Below are 18,823 nucleotides of genomic sequence, written 5' to 3' on the forward strand. Positions count from 1 at the left end.
CCTAAAGCCTTTCTCCCACCCAATCACATGGACCTTAGTCCTCTTCATGAGTCAAATTTTAGTTTAGCACTTCTTCTAGGTGGTCTCACCTTATTCTCTGACCTCAATTAGGCTGCCTCTGTCTGCCTCCATAGCAGCCTGTATCTTCCTTATTATTTTTCTCCTCTTTCTCTTCTGTACATGTTTGTTAGACTTGCAGTTTCCCATAGTTGATAATAATCTCTGTAGGGTAGGACCACAGGTCTGTTATTAGCCCCTTGCACAGTGTCTGACACTTATAGCCACTCAGTTAATATTAGTTGATCTCATATGAGATTTAGGAATCATCAGCATTTATATAACCCACAGAAGTTTTGAAAAATGGGATGGTGAATAAGGATTGCTTTTGATGGAAAATAATTCTCCAGTAAAGAGATTTCCACTTCTATTTTTAAAAGTAGATACAGGAAAAGGTGCAATTTGAGATTTGCTTAAAGGGCTCCATGGTCCCAAAAAGGTCTCACACAGCTGCTCCCATATTTCTAACATCTTATTAGGAATGTATTTTATTAGATTCTTTCTAAGCATGGCCTCTGGATGAAAAATGGATCTATTGATCAAGATCACCAAGCTGGGGCAGGATGTTGAAAGGAGATGGAAGGTTTCCTGGGGAAATTCCCGCCCCTGGGGGACTTCTCCTGGATACCAGCACAGCTGGGGTCTCAGGGTTAGGTTTAGCATCTCTCTGGTGACTGAGAAGCAAAGTTCCAAGGTATTGTTTTCCTTCAGGCATGTTACAATGAAGTAGGGACAAGATAAGACCTTAAGATGTTACAATTTATTTGTTAAAACTATCTTACATTCTTTTCCCCCCTTTGGCTTTGATTTTTTTAATTTTTAAATTTTGATATCATTAATCTACAATTACATGAGGAACATTATGTTTACTAGACTCCCCCCTTCACTAAGTCCCCCCTACAATCCCCATTACAGTCACTGTCCATCAGCCTAGTAAGATGCTGTAGAATCACTACTTGCCTTCTCTGTGTTGCACAGCCCTCCCCGTGCTGCCCCCCCCCACATTATAGATGCCATTCATAAGGCCCCCTTTCTCCCCCACCCCACCCCACCATCCTTCCCTTTCCAACCATCCTCCCCAGTCCCTTTCCCTTTGGTAACTGTTAGTCCATTCTTGGGTTCTGTGATTCTGCTGCTGTTTTGTTCCTTCAGTTTTGCTTCATTGTTATACTTCACATATGAGTGAAATCATTTGGTACTTGTCTTTCTCTGCCTGGCTTATTTCACTGAGCATAATAACCTCCAGCTCCATCCATGTTGTTGCAAATGGTAGGATTTGATTTCTTCTTATGGCTGAATAATATTCCATTGTGTATATGTACCACATCTTCTTTATCCATTCATCCACTGATGGACACTTAGGTTGCTTCCAGTTCTTGGCTATTGTAAATAGTGCTGCGATAAACATAGGGGCGCATCTGTCTTTTTCAAACTGGGCTGCTGCATTCTTAGAGTAAATTCCTAGAAAAAACTATCTTATGTTTTTAATGTTTTAGATTTCCTCCTTTTTCTGGAACTTCTTCCTTTGTTTTTGAAGAATTCTTAATTAAAACTTTGCTTAATTCCTTGGGAAATAGATGGTGGATTTTATTTATGCTTAGACATCATAAAGTAAATGTATATTATATAACCCACTTAAAATTAGTGAGGTTCTGAAATGTTTCTATTCAGAGAACATTTACTCGTTTTCCTGGTGTATTTTCTTACATTGTCTAGGAGCATATGTGGACTATCAAAATACATCAAGGGAACATATACTTTATGTGGGCATACAACTTGGAGGAATTACCTAAACAATTCAGGCTTTAGTTACAAAGCACAGTCTAATATTAGTTACATTTACAGATTTTAAAAAATCTCTTTTTCATTGAGTCCAACATGAGAAATTTATCATCCATCCATCTACCCACCTACTTACCCATGTACATAGCCATTCACAAGTATTTACTGAGGACTTAAAAACATTTGGGCTAATCCTTGTAAATGCGATCATAGGATTAAAAAACCCAAGAGCTTCTGTTACGAGCTAGCTCACAGACTGGTGGAGGAGAAAAGACCTAAGTAAATGACATAATTAAAGAAAAATTGGTGAAAAAAAAAGTGGCTCTTAGATTGAGCAGTACAGGTGAATTCTGTAAATTCCAGGGGTAAGGGAAATATTTTGGGCCAAATGTGAGGGATTTGTGCCACAGTGACTTTTATCCTGGGAAGATTCTCTTTCCTTTCTACCTAGGAAGGTGTGTTTTTCCTTTTTTATCACTTTCCAAAGTTGCATGATTTCCCTGGTCAAAAAGGCCAGCCTTCTTTACTAGGTAATCATTGTTTTCACCAATAAAAAAATGTAACTCCTTTGGGTTGCAGTGAATACAGAAAGGCTTAGGGATATGATTCTCCTAAGATCAGCCTTCGGTAGGGGGTTTTTCTCAGGGATAGATGGGAGGGAGATGGGCATTTCAATCCTGGAACCGAAGTGAACAAAGGAATGCAAACACAAATGAGCCGTACCAGCCTCCTCTGTTGGCATTATATTGAGTTCTCATAATAACCTAGCAAAATAGATTTTTTTCTTCCTTTTTCTCAAGGGAGTTTACTAAGGGAATTTAAGTAATTTGCTCAATGTTGCAGGAGTAAATGGCAGAGCTGGGATTAAAAACAAGACCTACCAATCCAAAGGTTTGGTAGGTCTTCTCTTCTCTCTAGGCTGCATGATGTCTCCATTTAGAGGTGAGCCAGGGTCAGTAAAATGCCTGCATATTCTTGTACCTGAAGATGATCTAATTAAATTCACATATATTTGCATAACAATAAAATATTAACCTAACAGTTATGAATGGGGTGTATCAGAACATAAAAGAACTTCCCGTAGGTCAGTTAGGGGATGGGGACAAAATGCAGGCATTGAGACATGAACTTCTGGATGGGAGTGGCAACAGTAAAAATTGGTGACACACTACATAATCAGAAAGGCAAGGTATGTGAGTGCTTGGATATAGGACACATAACATTTGAGGCTAAAATAAGAATGATTCCAAGTTTTGGAACCTGAGAGACTGAGAAAATGATATGAAAATTGAGGGAGGAAGAATTTGTGGCTAGAAATGTGGAATTTCATTTAGATTCATTGTCATTTCTTTTTTTGGTTTATTTTAGTTTTGTAACTTCTTTGCATAAAATTACTAGAAACTTGCATTATTTCATAGTTTACTGTTACTAATGCTATTTGTGCTGGTTGCATTAAAAAGTCAAGGGAGCCGAGGGGTCCCTGCACCTTGTATAGAAAAGGGGAATCAACTAACTCCTTATTTCATAAAAATTTTTGGTAAACTGATGAGGTTTGTAGGTTAATGCCTGGTTGAATACCAAACATGCAGACTTTACAGTTCTTTTCAATCTGCCTGCCCAGATGTGACTGTTTCTCCTTTACTGTCTTTGTGGTTTCATGTGTCTGTGGACTCAAATAACCATGTCTGTGTCTTATGTCTTAGTTGCTTGTATACTTCATGTGAATTTCAGAGGATCTTAGATTAAGCAGAGATATTTCCTGGAGTCACCTTTGTGAGATTCACTAGAGCAAAGCTCTAACAGGTTTTTAGATTATGCAGAATTTACCTTTGTCCTAAATGATCCCGGAAAGCCAGAATTTCTCATTTAATGAGACACTATTCTAAAAATTTCAGTTATAGAGTACCTTTCTTTTAGCATAAGAAAACTAAGAATGAATTCCTAACCTTGGAAAGAGACATTTAAATCTTCTGTGCCTTTCATCAGTAATCACCCATTAGCATAGATTTTGGGAAAAAAATGTTTCAGTGAGCTCACCAAAGATTAATGGGAAAAAAAAATTCTGAGGAATTTAAGAATATGTCAGTCAGGGCTTATTAGAGTCTTTTTTTTTTTTTTACCTGTTGTAATGAAATCATCTGAAGGCCTATTCTTTACCTCTCTGGTTTAAATTGTGTCCCTAAGCTTAGAACGAGAATCAGAGTAGGTGCCAGTAGTTTTTGAGTGAATTATTTATTATATCACTTAATAATCATTTGGTTATATAGATCAACTAAAGCATTACTGAGCATCTGATGTTTCCAGAGTTCTACCAAAATGACATGCTTTATGAATTATGGTCTTTTCATTTATTTGAACTCCAACTGCATTGTTTTAGTGAAAAAACTTGGGTATCACAAACAAAATTCCAATATTTTAAAATGTTTCTTCAGAGAAGATAATTCAAATCAGTTGTGTGAAGTTGATGAAATCTTTGCAACATAGGTTCCTAGAAATTGTACTGGAAAGGAGGATGAGAAGGTGCAGTTATTGAGTGACCTACACAGTGCAAAATATGATGTTTCAGTAGTTGTACGTGAGCAGTTTATCTTAAGGCAACAACTGATAGGAGAAAGGAGTAAAAATAAGAGTTTAGGTACCACTTGAAAATTTGAACATAGGAATTATTGAGGACTTTTTGAATTCTATTACTTCCCTCATTATAACTTCAGGTATGTGGAAAATATCTTTAAAATGAATGTACAGTTTTATGATTTATTGTCTATGATGCAATCACCGTGTCCTAGCATTTATTTTCCTTGGTAAGTCCCAGAATGTATTTCTAAAATAATGGTTTCCCACCATAGGTTTATGATCAGGTCAGTCTGTGGTCAAGGCAGGCTGTTATTAATAACTTCTTGGTGCTAAATTCACATAATGTAGGAACAATTGCTTCTGCTGCCCGTATTGTTTTCCTTTTTCCAAACTTTTCAAAATCAACTGTGGAACACCAAGACCATATAAAATCCCTCGTTCCTTTCATCTTGTTCTCATGAGGCAGTGACATGCTTGGGCACTACTGATTTGGAAGCAGATTCCAGAGTTAATGATGTATGTTGGGCTATATCAGAGGACGGTCCGCTCAGCCAGGGCATGAAGCACCCTCCTTCTCCTCTGGTGGGCTGTGCAGAGGGCTCCTACCACTTCTCTTTATCTTTTCTGGTAGAATCCATCCTCTTGCTTCTTGGAAACTGAGATTTAATTATTTGAATGTTTTAAAATATTATGCAATAATATGTATTCATTTATAAAAAACTAGAAAATATTATTAAGCAAAATAAAAAGGCAAACAGAGGGAGGCAGACAGAAAGAAAGAAATGAATTAAGATCTTTTTTTTTTTTTTTTGAGAGGGCATCTCTCATATTTATTGATCAAATGGTTGTTAACAACAATAAAATTCTGTATAGGGGACTCAATGCACAATCATTAATCAACCCCAAGCCTAATTCTCAACAGTCTCCAATCTTCTGAAGCATAACAAACAAGTTCTTACATGGTGAACAAGTTCTTGCATAGTGAGTAAGTTCTTACATGGTGAACAGTACAAGGGCAGTCATCACAGAAACTTTCGGTTTTGCTCCTGCATTATGAACTATAAACAATCAGGTCAAATATGAATATTCGTTTGACTTTTATACTTGATTTATATGTGGATCCCACATTTCTCCCTTATTATTATTATTATTATTATTATTATTATTATTATTATTATTATTATTATTATTATTATTTTAAATAAAATGCTGAAGTGGTAGGTAGATGCAAGATAAAGGTGGAAAACGTAGTTTGGTGCTGTAAGAGGGCAAATGTAGATGATCAGGTGTGTGCCTGTAGACTAAGTATTAATCCAAGCTATACAAGGGCAACAAAACATCCACGGATGCAGAAGATTTCTCTCAAAACACGGGGGTGAGGTTCTAAGCCTCACCTCTGTTGATCCCCAATTTCTCACCTGATGGCCCCCCTGCAACTGTGCCTGTCTTAGGTTGTTCCTCCCTTGAGGAATCTTACCCGTCTCTGGCTAACCAGTCATCTTCCGGGGCCATACAGGGAAATGTAAAGTTGGCAAGTGAGAGAGAAGAAATATTGTTTGAAAAGGTTAGCTTTTTACTTCTTTGCATATTTATGCCCTGTGGCTTCTATGCCCAGCATTTGTCTTGAGGTGTCTTTACCACTTGGAGGAAAGAAATAAATGAATTAAGATCTTTTTTAATTAAATGAATCACGGTCCTACCACCTTGATGTGATCACTATAAATATTTTGGTGTATATGTTTCCAAACATTTTTTTCTGTTTTTCAAAAATAAAGTGATATTGTGCAAAATATTATAACTTGAGTTTCTCACTAAGCAATATTTTATCAACATATATCCATGTCAGTACATATATGTCCATATAATTTCTAATAACTGTATTGCAACTAGATATACTATAGTTTATTTATCAGTCCATAGAATTTAAAATCATAAATGTCTTTATTTATAATAATAAATAGCTAACCGGCTATAGAATACACAACCACACAAATGCCAACTTAAAAATGAAGTGATACAAATTTAACTTACGTGTATGTATAAATATATGTTTGTATAAATATTAATATATGTGTATAAATATGTGTATAAACACTGATATGTGTGTGTGTATATATATATACACACACATGTATGTATATAACATGTATGTGTATGTATATAACAATCATTCTTTTCAGTAGGTAGGTAGAAAAGTAGATTTTGCCAGCATTGTATAAGGAAGAAACATCACCTGAATTCTAGTCTTGTGCGTTTTTTTACAAAGTTGTATACTCCTAGGTCAGTGATGTAACTCTCTAAGCATCCATTTTCTTACAAGCACACTTTGACCAAGAACACTATCTGTATATAATTCAGACTGACTTTGAGATGATCAAATGCATCTCAAAAAAGCAAAAAAAAAAATCAAAGGAATATATACAAGGAAAGGCAATTTTACATGTGCATTTGATGAAACGTGTTTATATAATGGTGTGATTTTTAAGATGCAGAAGAATTGTACTAAGGATTTTCAGACACCAGAAATGGTTTCTGTTGGCAACCATGGCTTATCCTGTGCTGGAGATTCTAAAAATATACCTGCTGACCTTGTGTAAAGGATGATTTTAAGCCATAAAACAGGGGAGTGAACTACAAGCCCTGGGGGATTCTGTAGCACAGAGTGCCTAACCTGGAGGAAGAGTTTAGGTAATAACTTGATTTAGTGATGAGGACTGTGTACACTTTCCCAAGCAATAGAATGAGAAGTGGCCCTTGGGATGAGCCGAACTGTTGGTTAGATTTGAGGCTTTTCCTGAGAAGTCAATTTGAAGATTTATCTTCCCTCTGGAGCAAGCTCTTTTAAGGGCCAAGGGCCCAACTGCTTCTACAAACAAGCTAACTGATAAACTCATCTGTCATCATGCTGCTGTGTTTAGTCTCCCATAGAGTGTGTTTCAAGAACATTTCAAGGAGCAGCTATGCAGTGGATGCTTAAAAAAATATTCAGTGTTTTTTAAAGGAGTCAGAATTTAGCAGAACATATTTGAAACAATGTCTTCAACAAAGACACAAGGAAATGATGTGCTATAGTCTAGGTATCTCTGGGTTGAGAATCAGGAGTTAAGTTCAACCCTGATGCTGTAGTCACTTAACACCTAGGACAAACCGCCCAACCTCTCTGGGTCTTCGTCCTTATCTGTGAAACACAAACATGAAGATATGGTTCTTACCCGTGAAAGAGATGGTCTTTATTAAGAGTGCATTAACCACTATTTTCATACTTTGAATCTTGTGAAACTTACTGTGGCAAGTGATGTCCATCCTTTACTGAGAAGTAATGGTTTTCAGACAAGTATCTTTAAAAACAATTTTTTAATTTATTTTTTAACTCTTAAAAAATTGTGGAATACACACAACAGGAACATGTTAGCCATTTCTAAGGAGGCAGTTCAGAGGCACTGAGTACATTCACATTATCATGCAATGATTACCAGAACACGTCCCATCTTACAGCACTGAAACTCTGTAGTCATTAAACAATGATTTTAACTCTATTCCTCCTTTCCTATGACCATTCTATCTGTGGTTTAGAATTTTAGTATTCTAGACACCTAATACAAGTGGAATCATATTCATCCTTTTGTGACCAGCTTATTTCACGTGTATAATGTCCTCAAGGTTCATCCATGTTGTAGCTGTGTCAGAATCTCCTTTCTTTGTAAGGCTGAATAATATTCCACTGTATGTGTCTGCCACATATATTTGTCCATTCACATCTGTCGATGGACACTTAGGCTGTGTCCAACTTTTAGCTGTTGTGAATAATGAATGCTGCTATAAACATGACTATACAAATATCTTGTTGAGACTCTGCTTTCAGCTTTTTTTGGTGATGTACTCAGAAGTGGAATTGTTGGGTCATATGATAATTATCTTCTTAATTTTTTGGTGAACTGCCATACGGTTTTCTAAAGTGGCTGCCCCATTTTATATTCTCACCAACAGTACACAAGGGTTTTAATTTTTCCACATCCTCACCATCACAGGTTATTTTCCATTTTGTTTTGTTTTGTTTACTATAGCTATTCTAATGGGTGTGAAGCAGTATCTCATTGTGGATTTGATTTGCCTTTGCCTAATAATTATGGATATGGGGCATCTTTTCATGTGCGTTTTGGCCATTTGTATATCTTCTTTGCAGAAATGTCTGTTCTCATTTTTAAATTAGGCTCTTTTGTGGTGGTTGAGTAGCATTTTAATGGCCCTCATGAAACTCATGAAAACAGTTTGAAAAGATATGAAGTTCCTGAAGTATTGGAGGATTTAATATGCATTGTGTGAAGGTAAGATAAGGTGTTATACCGACTGATTTAAAAAGAACTAATCTTCTTTAAAATTTCTCTTTAATTTCTAATACTGCACCAGAGTGAATACACCAGATTTTTCATTTTCTTAAACGCTATTTACTTATTCTTCCCCACTCCTGCTCTAACCAGGGATGGTAGATGAAATGTATTGGATAGTAAGATATGTAATTTATTCTTCAATAGTCAGATTAATCACATTTCTTTCTATTCATTTAAAACTTTTCCTTCCTAGTTTGTGCTTCCCCCCCCCCCCCCCTTTATTTTATTTTATTTTTTACCATACTGCTGAAGAGACCTACCCTATGTAAGTAAGAATTATCTCTAGGGTTTTAAGGTTTCTGAAAGAACAGGAGGGAGATGAAATTGGGATCAGATCATGAACGGCCTTGGGTGCTAAGGATTTTATATTTCAAAGAACAATAATACAATATTCTTTCACATTTTGAGGTTTCCATCTTGTTTTGAAAATGGTATTTCAGAAGGTACTATCTTTGTATGTGAGACTACCAGGAAGTTTGCTGGTTACTTAATTTCATTAAAAATATTCCACAGGGAGAGAATGGAAGAATGTACGTAAAGCTAGGAGAGCTCAATATTAGGATGCTAGTCACTTCTTGGTCACCACTTAGATACATGCATACCTTGGAGATATTGCAGGTTTAATTCCAGACCACTGCAAAAAAGCAAATAATTCAATGAAGTGAGTGAAATTAATTTTTTGGTTTCCTGGTACATATAGTAATGTTTACACTATACTGTTGTCTATTATGTGTGCAATAGGATTCTTCTAAAAAACAATGTACATACCTTATTAAAAAGTAGTTTATTACTAAACAATGCTGACCATTATCTGAATTTTCAGCTAGTCATAATCTTTTTGCTGGTGGTGGGTCTTGCCTCCATGTTGATGGTCACTGACTGATCAGGGTGGTGGTTGCTGAAGGTTGGGATGGCTGTGGCAAATTCTTAAAATACGACAACCATGAAGTTTGCCACACTGATTGACTCTTCTTTTTGTGAATAATTTCTCTGCAGCATGTGATGCTGTTTAATAGCATATTACCCAGAGTAGAACTTTTTTCAAAACTGGAGGCAATCCTCTCCAACCCTGCTGCTGCTTTGTCAACTAAATGTATGTAATATTCTAAATTCTTGGTTGTCATTTCACCAGTGTTCACGGCAGGTTCACCAGGAGTAGATTCCATCTCCAGAAACCACTCTCTTTGCTCATCTGTAAGAAGCAGCTCCTCAAACATTCAAGTTTTATCATGGGGTTGTAGCAGTTCAGTCACATCTTCAGGCTCTTTTTCTAATTCTAGTCCTTTTTTGCTATTTCTACCATATCTGCAGAGACTTCCTCCAGGGAGGTCTTGAACCTTCAATTTGCAAAAAAAAAAAAAAAAAAAAATTACAATACCTGTGAAATGCAATAAAGCAAAGCCCAATAAAACAAGATCTGCCTGTGTGACTGGAGTTAGTCATATGCTTGAGTAAAATTTAGGAGGAAATAACAAAGAGAAATTATGATCCTGAGCAGTTGGGCCATTCATGAGTGGGAACCATGAGTAGGAACACTTTCTGTGTGAAGAATGGCATCTTCGTTTAGGTTTCCCAGAAGCGGACCCTGAGAAGAGGATTTGGGTGCAAGGAGGTTATTTGCGAAGTGGTACTGGAAATACTTAGAAAGGGAATAGGGAAGTGAGAACAGGTGGAAAGTTAGCTAATAAATCTCTCCTTAGCACACAAACTATGACCATAGGTAACTGAAGCTTACTTCTGCTGAGGAACTCTGAAAGCCTGTGGAAGACATGCACCTCAGAGTTTTCCTTTCAAAGGGCAGGGGAGCTGGGATATTTATACACCAAGTCCCACCAGTCATGACTTGAGGGCTCATCCTGGGAGCCTTGATTCTTGAGCACCTCTGTACAAGTAGAAAGTGGAATCTGATGCTAGAAAAGTCCTCCCACAAAGAGATGCAGTGCTATTGGTGGGAAGCCTGGCCAGGGTGCCCTGGGTGAGAAGGATGAGGGGATGTCACTGGGTCACCAGCAGCTCATGCTGCAAGGGGTCTGCTCCCTGCACAGCCGTATTCTTTCCTTCTTGCTGGAACCTCAGCATCCTCAGAACCATCAGGATTATCTCCATCAACACCTTCAGTCCATTTTTATAATTAATACCAGGAACATTTGAATCTGCAGGAAATGGGGCTTTCTGTTTACAGGTTAAAAACGTATACCAGGTTTTCTGTAGAATATCTATATCTGTGTATTTGTAAGAAGAAATTCTTGAATTAAAATCTCATTGTACCAATACCAGAATGATAGATAATCCCAAATGGAACACTATTTGATTAAAACATACCCTTGATAATGTATGGACATATAGCAAGCTTACTAGCAGTGTTCTCCAAATTTTTAAAAATATTTTTTTTACAACAATGAATTGGATGAGAAGAAATGAAGGAGGGCTGAGACAACAGAAGCAGCTATTCTGAGGGCTCAGCTGACAATGGACAGGATAAAACACTTCTTTTCTTTCACCTTTTTCTTTTGGGGTCATCCTTTCTCTTTTGCTTTCTTGTCATTCTTTTCATGGTTCTTATACCAATCCCTAGGAATTAGTGACAATACAATCTTAAATTGTTTTTAGCTTTAACAGTTTTGCAGTATTATGTACATCCACGGTATTTCTAGTTAGCCTGGAGACACTGGTTTTTGCCTGCTGTTTCACTGTGGGATGCTGACCTAGGGGGCTAAGTGCCTGGCTTAAGATCACATAGGACGTGGCTCGCATCAAGATATTCTGATTCCAAACTCAGGCTTCTTTGTTCTGTGCCATCCATGGACTGCTGTGTCCCTTTTCCTATTTTAGCTCCTGGTGGCCTGGTGGAGACTGAAGATTCTTGTCTCCTGTTTAGACTTATTTAACTAATGTCTGGATTCTTGTCTGAATCTGTCACTGTAGTAATACCTCCTAATGTCCCATTTTATAATGCCAATCTAGTTTGGGATCTGGGTCAAAAACCAGTCTGTTTTGTAAGTTCTGGCACTCAGATATGATTAGTTTTCCTCTTAAGGCTGAGACAGTAGTACCTCGATGGCCTATGCTTAGCTCTCAGCAAATGTTACCTTTTGCTAGGTTATTTCAAAATGGTTATATTTCTTAAAAGATTTCAGGCATTCTCACTGCCAGGTCTGCTTCTGATACCTAGTAGAAAAAGAAAAACAAAACAGAAAGTCTTCTTCTGGCTTCCCTTGCAGTGTTTGTCACAGCACTGTGAATAAGCTCAACTCTCCGCCTGCAAGCCCAGGTAGTACTTGCAGAATGTACTTCGCCTGGTGTCTAATCTTTATATTTTTTTGCTGAAATGAAGAAGTAGATGAGTTGCTTATTAGAACAAAGCAGTATTGTGGACTCTATCACATGGACAGAAGGAGGGAATTTTTGGATTCCTTGCAATTTTTTGTTGGAAAGAGTGGGGAAAAACTACTAAAACTATCTAAAAATAATAATAACAATATCTAAAAGTCCTTAGACTATATTCCATAACTCTGAATAGTCAAAATTCTGTGCTTTAAGACTTCTTGGGGTCATTAGTATTTGTGTGGGGATTACGACACCATTTTTATTTTCAGTTAGGTTCATTTGTTCTATTTGTTTTTAATGTTAGGAATGGCTTCATGTTTATTATGAATAATTTATTATGTTTATGTTTATTATGTTGTTGTTGTTTATTATGAATAACTTAGCTAATTCCAAAGTCAAAACTTTATAACAAGTTACAACCAGGTAAGTCTTGCTTTCATCCTGGTTACTCCACCCTCTTTCCTCCCTTCTTTTACGTTTGTTTTTATTTTTCTATTGTTTCTTTGTACAGATATGCAGGCAGTTATGCATATTGAGACATATCTCATCTTTCCTTACACAAAATTAGCATACTATATCTATTGGGCTGTACCTTCCTTTTTCTCTTACTGTGTGCTAAAGGTTGCTCGTGTATATGTCATTTTTGATAGTTATTCTTTGTATTTGGGTGGCACGGGTTATACAACAGTCCCTGATAATAGACACTTGAATTCTTTACCATCTTTTGTTACTGCAAATAATATTGCAATGCCCATGTCATTATACATACTTAGATTTAGGACAGTTCCTGGAAGAGGGATTTCTATGTCAAAGGGTAAATGTGTTTTTTTAGTTGCTGCCCAGTTTGCTTCCATTGGGTTCCATTTTGCATTATCCCCAGCAGTGCATGAGAATGACTGGTTCTCTGTAGAACTACAACTTTAACCATTTATCTTTTCTTTTCTTCCTTATTAGGTTACTTTTAGTTTGTCTTTTTGAGAAGATAATTCAGATTTCCCTAGGGATCACAAGTTTGTGTGTACCATTAGAATTTAGAAACAATTTTTCCAAGGTGACCTGAGAATGGGCACCCTGCTTAGAGCTTAGACTTTGCCTGTGCCCAGCACACTGGGGGTTTCAGGGCAGAACTGAGCAAACCGCAGATTTATTTGGAGAAATGGAGTTTTTCAGCTTCTCCTGATTCTGATATTCCGTGGGTAAACTCACTTAAAGTTACTTAAAGTAATTCCAGGAATGTTAAATCCATATTCATATATAAACACAAAAGCATATTACAAATAAACCTATATTTTGTTTTTTAAACTTTTTTTTCCTCAAATTAAAGATTCTGTTCATTTGAAAGCCTATAATTTATTTAATAATAGCTTTTTTGGGGAAATACAATGAAAATCATACAGATTCTCAGGTGCCTCTTGATTGCAGAATTATTGAAGTGTAAAAAAATTAGGTTTCTTAGAACTGAGGAAATACAGTTCCACTGAAAATAGAGAGATAATTATACTTTTTATTCTTAACCATGAATGCATAATAATTTCCTATATTATGCTTCATTTGTGTCTAGTTTGGTCTTCTTTGACCTACTTAACCTCTGGAATATATATATCACTCTATTTTTCTAGGTCTGCCCTCCTACCATTCTGACATATGCAGATACTTAAAAAGTAATTTTGTCTATTTTGTAATGAATGTGTAGTATGAAAAAGCCAGACAATGAACACTTATTTTTGCATTTAAATATTAAAATTTGATGCCCTACTTTAATTAATTTTTAAAAATATATTTGAGTGTGGCAAATTCTATATAAAATATTTTCCTCTTTAAATCCTGTAGTCCAAAATTGCAGCCACAGTTAAGCTTAAACTGTAGACAAGAAATATCAAACCAATTTTGTGTTAAAACTTTGAACAAATTCTATTGAGCCATTGATGGAATTATCATCAGTCCTCATATTTTGTCTTCCTCTATGTTTTCCTGATAGCCAAACAGAAGGAATCTCATTCATTGTTTTTTATTTCTCAAACTTCCTGCATCTCTGGTTTTAAAGCAGCCTTATTGAAATTCATCCTCTTCAAATTTATGATTCAATAATTTTTGGTATTAATTTACTGAGTGATGAAGCCATCATAATCAATTTTAAATCATTTCATATCAATATAATCCTTCACATGCATTTACAATGAATCTCCATTCTGCTTCCAGTTCCAAACAGTCTTCTACTTTCCATCTCTGTCAATTTGCCCTTTCTCTGTATTTCCTAAAAAGGACTTGTATAATAATCTGTGGTTTCTTGATCTAGCTTTCAGTTAGCGTAATGTTTTCAAGCTTCATCCCTGTGTTAGCATATGTCAATAGTTCACTAAACGGTATTTCATGGTATGAATACACCATAGTATCTATTTACCAGTTGATGGATACATAGATCATTTCTAGTTTTAGCTATTATGAATAATGCTACATAAATTTTTGCAAATCTTTGTGTGGGCATATGTTTTCATTTCTCTTGGGTAGATATCTCAGGTTGTGTAGCAATTATATGTTTATATTTTTTAAAAACTGACAAACTGCTTTAGCATGTCTTTTAGCACTTTTTTTTTATTGTCAGAGGAAAAAGACAATGTCCCTGCCATTCATTCATTCACAAAACTCATTTCTTTATTTCACGTGTATTAAGCGCCTTTATTGTCCCAATAGATACAACTATAAGCGACAAAATGATTTCCTTCAAGGTGCTCACAAGCTATTGGAAAAACAGAGAAGTAACCAGATAACTAAATATAGTAAGAGAGGTGTATAGGCGCAGCCCACCCCTGGTGCTGGGGCACAAAGAGGAGGACACCTCTTCCTGACTTGCAGTAGCAGTGGAAGGAACCGTTGTGGAGAAGGTCATCCCTAGGTTGATTCCTGGAGCTGCATCTAGAGGAGTGTGTATGGTAGGAAGGGCATGAGAAGCCTAGGAGCAGAGGGCAACCTGCCCTGCTCACAGTCAGAACCATTTACCCTGATCAACTTACTTTTTTTCATAGCTATTATTGCCTATGATGCTTTATTGTAATTTATGTGTTTATATGTTGAGCTATTGTCTCTTTCTCCTTGAATGTAGAGATATCTGTCTCGTTTGTCCACTAATATATGCCAAATATCTGAACACTGTACCTGACACAAAGGAGGTCCTGAATAAATGTTTGTTGAATAAATGATTGCATAACACTAACAGTTTTGATAAAAATGTGTATTTAATGCTGCCTAATAGTGTCACAATAGAAGAGGTTTCATGGAGATGAATAAAATCAGAGTTGCTGGGAAAAGTGGGTGGGTCAGCCTGTGGGGAGGAACACCTTTTAGGTTAGGAAACATCACACCACAAAATGAAAAAAGCATTGTCTTGCTTCAGATTTTCAGACTGGACTTGGTACGACAAGTTTGCATAATGGCCGGAGGATGGTGTGATATTTCTGGCAAGAGAAGATTTCATTACATTAGGATACAGAAGGGAACTTGCAGATACTGAAGCAGAACTTTGAAGTGGCTTTCCAGAAAGTTAAGGATTTGTGAAGAGGAAGGATACCATTTGACAAAGTTACCTTAGTTAATGTAACAAGGAACGAGGGATCTGGGGGGTAGGAGGAGAAAAAGGAGGAGGAGGAAGAGAAAACTGTCCTTCCCTTAGGATTTTCCCAATGTGATTGTCACTTCTGAGACATGTTTGCAAGTCGAATAAGCCAAGGCAATTTTTGACAGTTTTCTGTGATTTTGAATATGGCTTGAGTGTCTTCAGTACAATGAAAAAATGCATTTGCTCACAAAGGAAAGATTTACTGGGGAAAGATTAAAGTGTCTTCTAATCACATTTATTTGGGCTCTTAGTTGGAACAATTTCAGCAATTTCAGCTATACAGAAAAGAAATCCACCCAAATGAAGATTTACAGCTTATCTCATAAACATATTTATATTTTGGTTTTTGTTGAGTGACTTTTATATTGTTAGCACTTAAGATGGGCTTTTTGCAGTGAAAATAAATTGGGTAGAGACTATAATGCTATAAACTGGGTGTCAGTTCTAACTCAGCTTAATGGAAGTCATATTTTCTCTTGGTTTTAACTTTCTGCTTATATTTGGTTGAGTGAGGGGCATGGACATTGGAGGAGGTGCAATTAAGTGATTAAGCAGGGGTTGATCATGTAGGGCCCTTTGCACTCTTCTAAGGCACTTAGACTTTATTCAAGGGCAATTGGGAACCATGCAGGATTTTAAAGAAGTGATATAAAGAATGTTCATGGAGTAAACTGGGATTTGGACACTAAATTGGAGGACAGAATTAGCGAGAGGGAGAAGAGTTTAGGAGACCTCTGCATAATTCAGGGAAAAGTTAACAGTGATCTGAAGGAGTGGGAGTAGCAGGTGGATTGAAGAGGGGTGACAGAAGCAGTGATGATGCCAGCTGGTGGCACCACATGACTGCTGAGAAGGAGATTGGAGAGTCAAAGATGTCTCCCACATTTCCTTTCTTGACAACTGGAGAGAAAGCAGCAGCATTCACTGAAGTAGAGAACATGGTGGGGGGCAGAGGAGCAGGCATTTTATGGAGTAAGATGATGAGTTTGGCTTTGGATTTTTCAGTCTTGGGGAGTTTCTTCAGTTTGTGCTGTTCTAACAAAATACCTTAAACAGCAAATATTTATTCCTTACAGTTGTAGAGGTTGAGAAATCCAAGATCAAGATGCTGGCACATTCCATGTCTGGTGAGGGCCTTCCTCTGGTTAGCAGATGGCTGCTTTCTGGCTGTGTCTTTACACAAAGGAGTGGGGTAGGAGCTCTGGTGTCTTCCTTTTCTTCTAAGGGCACTAACTCCATCATGGGCTTCCCCCCCAGTGTCTTTATCTAAATCTAGCACTTTCCAAAGGCCTTACCTCCAAATACCATCACATTGGGTTTAGGACTTCACCATATGAATTTGGGGTGGGGGACACAAAAATTCAATCCATAATGGACAGGCTGTTTACTAACCATGTGAACAGGTACACGAGGTAGGTGGATCTCTGGGGCAGGAGCTCTAGGACCGATTCCGAGTTTGGACTATAAAGTTTGGGTTTGTGTGTGCACTGGTGATACATGCAGCTGTGAGAGTGTGTATGATCCCCTACAGAGAGTGCTGGACTGAGAAGAGAGTAGGTCTGTGGTCAGGAATCTGGGGAAGATTAGCATTCAAGAAACAGGCCTAAGGAGACCTCATCAAAGCAAGCAGGTAGAGGAGCAGGAACGTGTCATCAGAAAGGCAAGATGTGAGGCGGTTCCAGAGGAAGGGAGTGGGCTGTAGTACCAGGGGCCAGGAGTCAATTAAGGGAGGGTTCAGAAGGGCCAGGTGGACGTGACTGGGGCTCACGGTAATGGCAGTATCTTTGGAACAGTGAGCATAGAAGTGAATGAAGTAGAAACAAATGCTGAATATACATTATTATTGTCTTTCTAAAACAATTACAGAAACTCACATAAAAATTCCTTAGCCTAACATAGGTTTTTTTTTTAAATTGAGGTGAAATTCACATAAGATTATCCATTTTAAAGTAAGGAGTTCAGTGACATTAAATACACTCACAATGCTTGCAACGCCACCTCTGCCTAGTTCTGGAGCATTGCCACCACACAAGAAGAAAAACATACACCCATTAAGCAGGAGCTCCTTGTTCCCCACTATCCCCAAGCCCCTGACAATCATTAATCTGTGTTCTGTTTCTATGGATGTATCTATTTTGGATATTTCATATAAATGGAATCATCCACTGTTTGGAGTTTTGTCTGGCTTCTTTCACTTTATATAATGTTCTCAAGGTTCATCCATGGATGTATTCCATTGTATCAATATATCATACTTTTAAAAATCTGTTCCCCTATTGATAGGCATTTGGACTGTTTCCACCTTTTAGCTATTGTGAATATACTCTGTAAACATGTGTGTACATCTCTTCATTTAAAAACCTGTTTTTACTTCTTTTGGATATATATCTAGTTGTGGAACTACTGGAACCTAACATAGTTTTTCAAACCTATACCTTTGTTAGCATTAAAATGCTAATCAAGAATTTACAGGACACTTTGTGCATTATAGAAAAAGTTGGCCTGCACAGTCTATGTTCCTTAAGTACTTTACATTCTCTTTGAGATAAGATCGGTGAAACTGCTCTTGAGTCATTAAAGAGCCCATCAAGAAATAGATAAGTTGAATGGAAAAATATATAAATAATTTTTTAAAGAAGAAGTGCCCTTTGGAATTTAATTTTGAGTCTTATAAGAAGAAAGTATTTCACATCAAGATTGTAGATAAATTGACTCATGTACAGGAGTCAAGGTGGGACCGGCATAGGGTTAAATGTTTTGCAGTTTAATTTTTCTAAAGAAAAGAGTGGAGATGCACTCCAGTTGGTGATAAAGGAAAGAGACTGAATGATGAAGTGAACTAAGAGTGTACATAGTGCTAATTCAATAGCTTGCTGACTTTCAGAATTAAGATTTTCAAAATCAATTTTTCTCATTTCCCCAAAACCTCTGATTTATTTTTTTATTCATTCTGTTTAATCTTGTGGGTATATTTCTCCACTCAGGACACTAGTGTAGAGGGAAGAAGACACATTTTGTCTGTCACAAAGCAATCTAGCCACCTTGTGGTTCAGTTAAAGTTTATCTATAAAGTAAATATTAG

General features: G+C 36.9%; 1 protein-coding gene across 3 annotated transcripts in view; it reads left to right on the top strand.

The window, feature by feature from the left end:
- The window catches only part of IPCEF1 (interaction protein for cytohesin exchange factors 1), a 117,135-nt gene that overhangs the window by 42,532 nt on the left and 55,780 nt on the right, over positions 1-18,823 (top strand). The gene's annotated exons all lie outside the window — the stretch shown is intronic.

This window comes from Manis pentadactyla, chromosome 12 (genome assembly GCF_030020395.1).
Source record: "Manis pentadactyla isolate mManPen7 chromosome 12, mManPen7.hap1, whole genome shotgun sequence".
NCBI lineage: Eukaryota > Metazoa > Chordata > Mammalia > Pholidota > Manidae > Manis > Manis pentadactyla.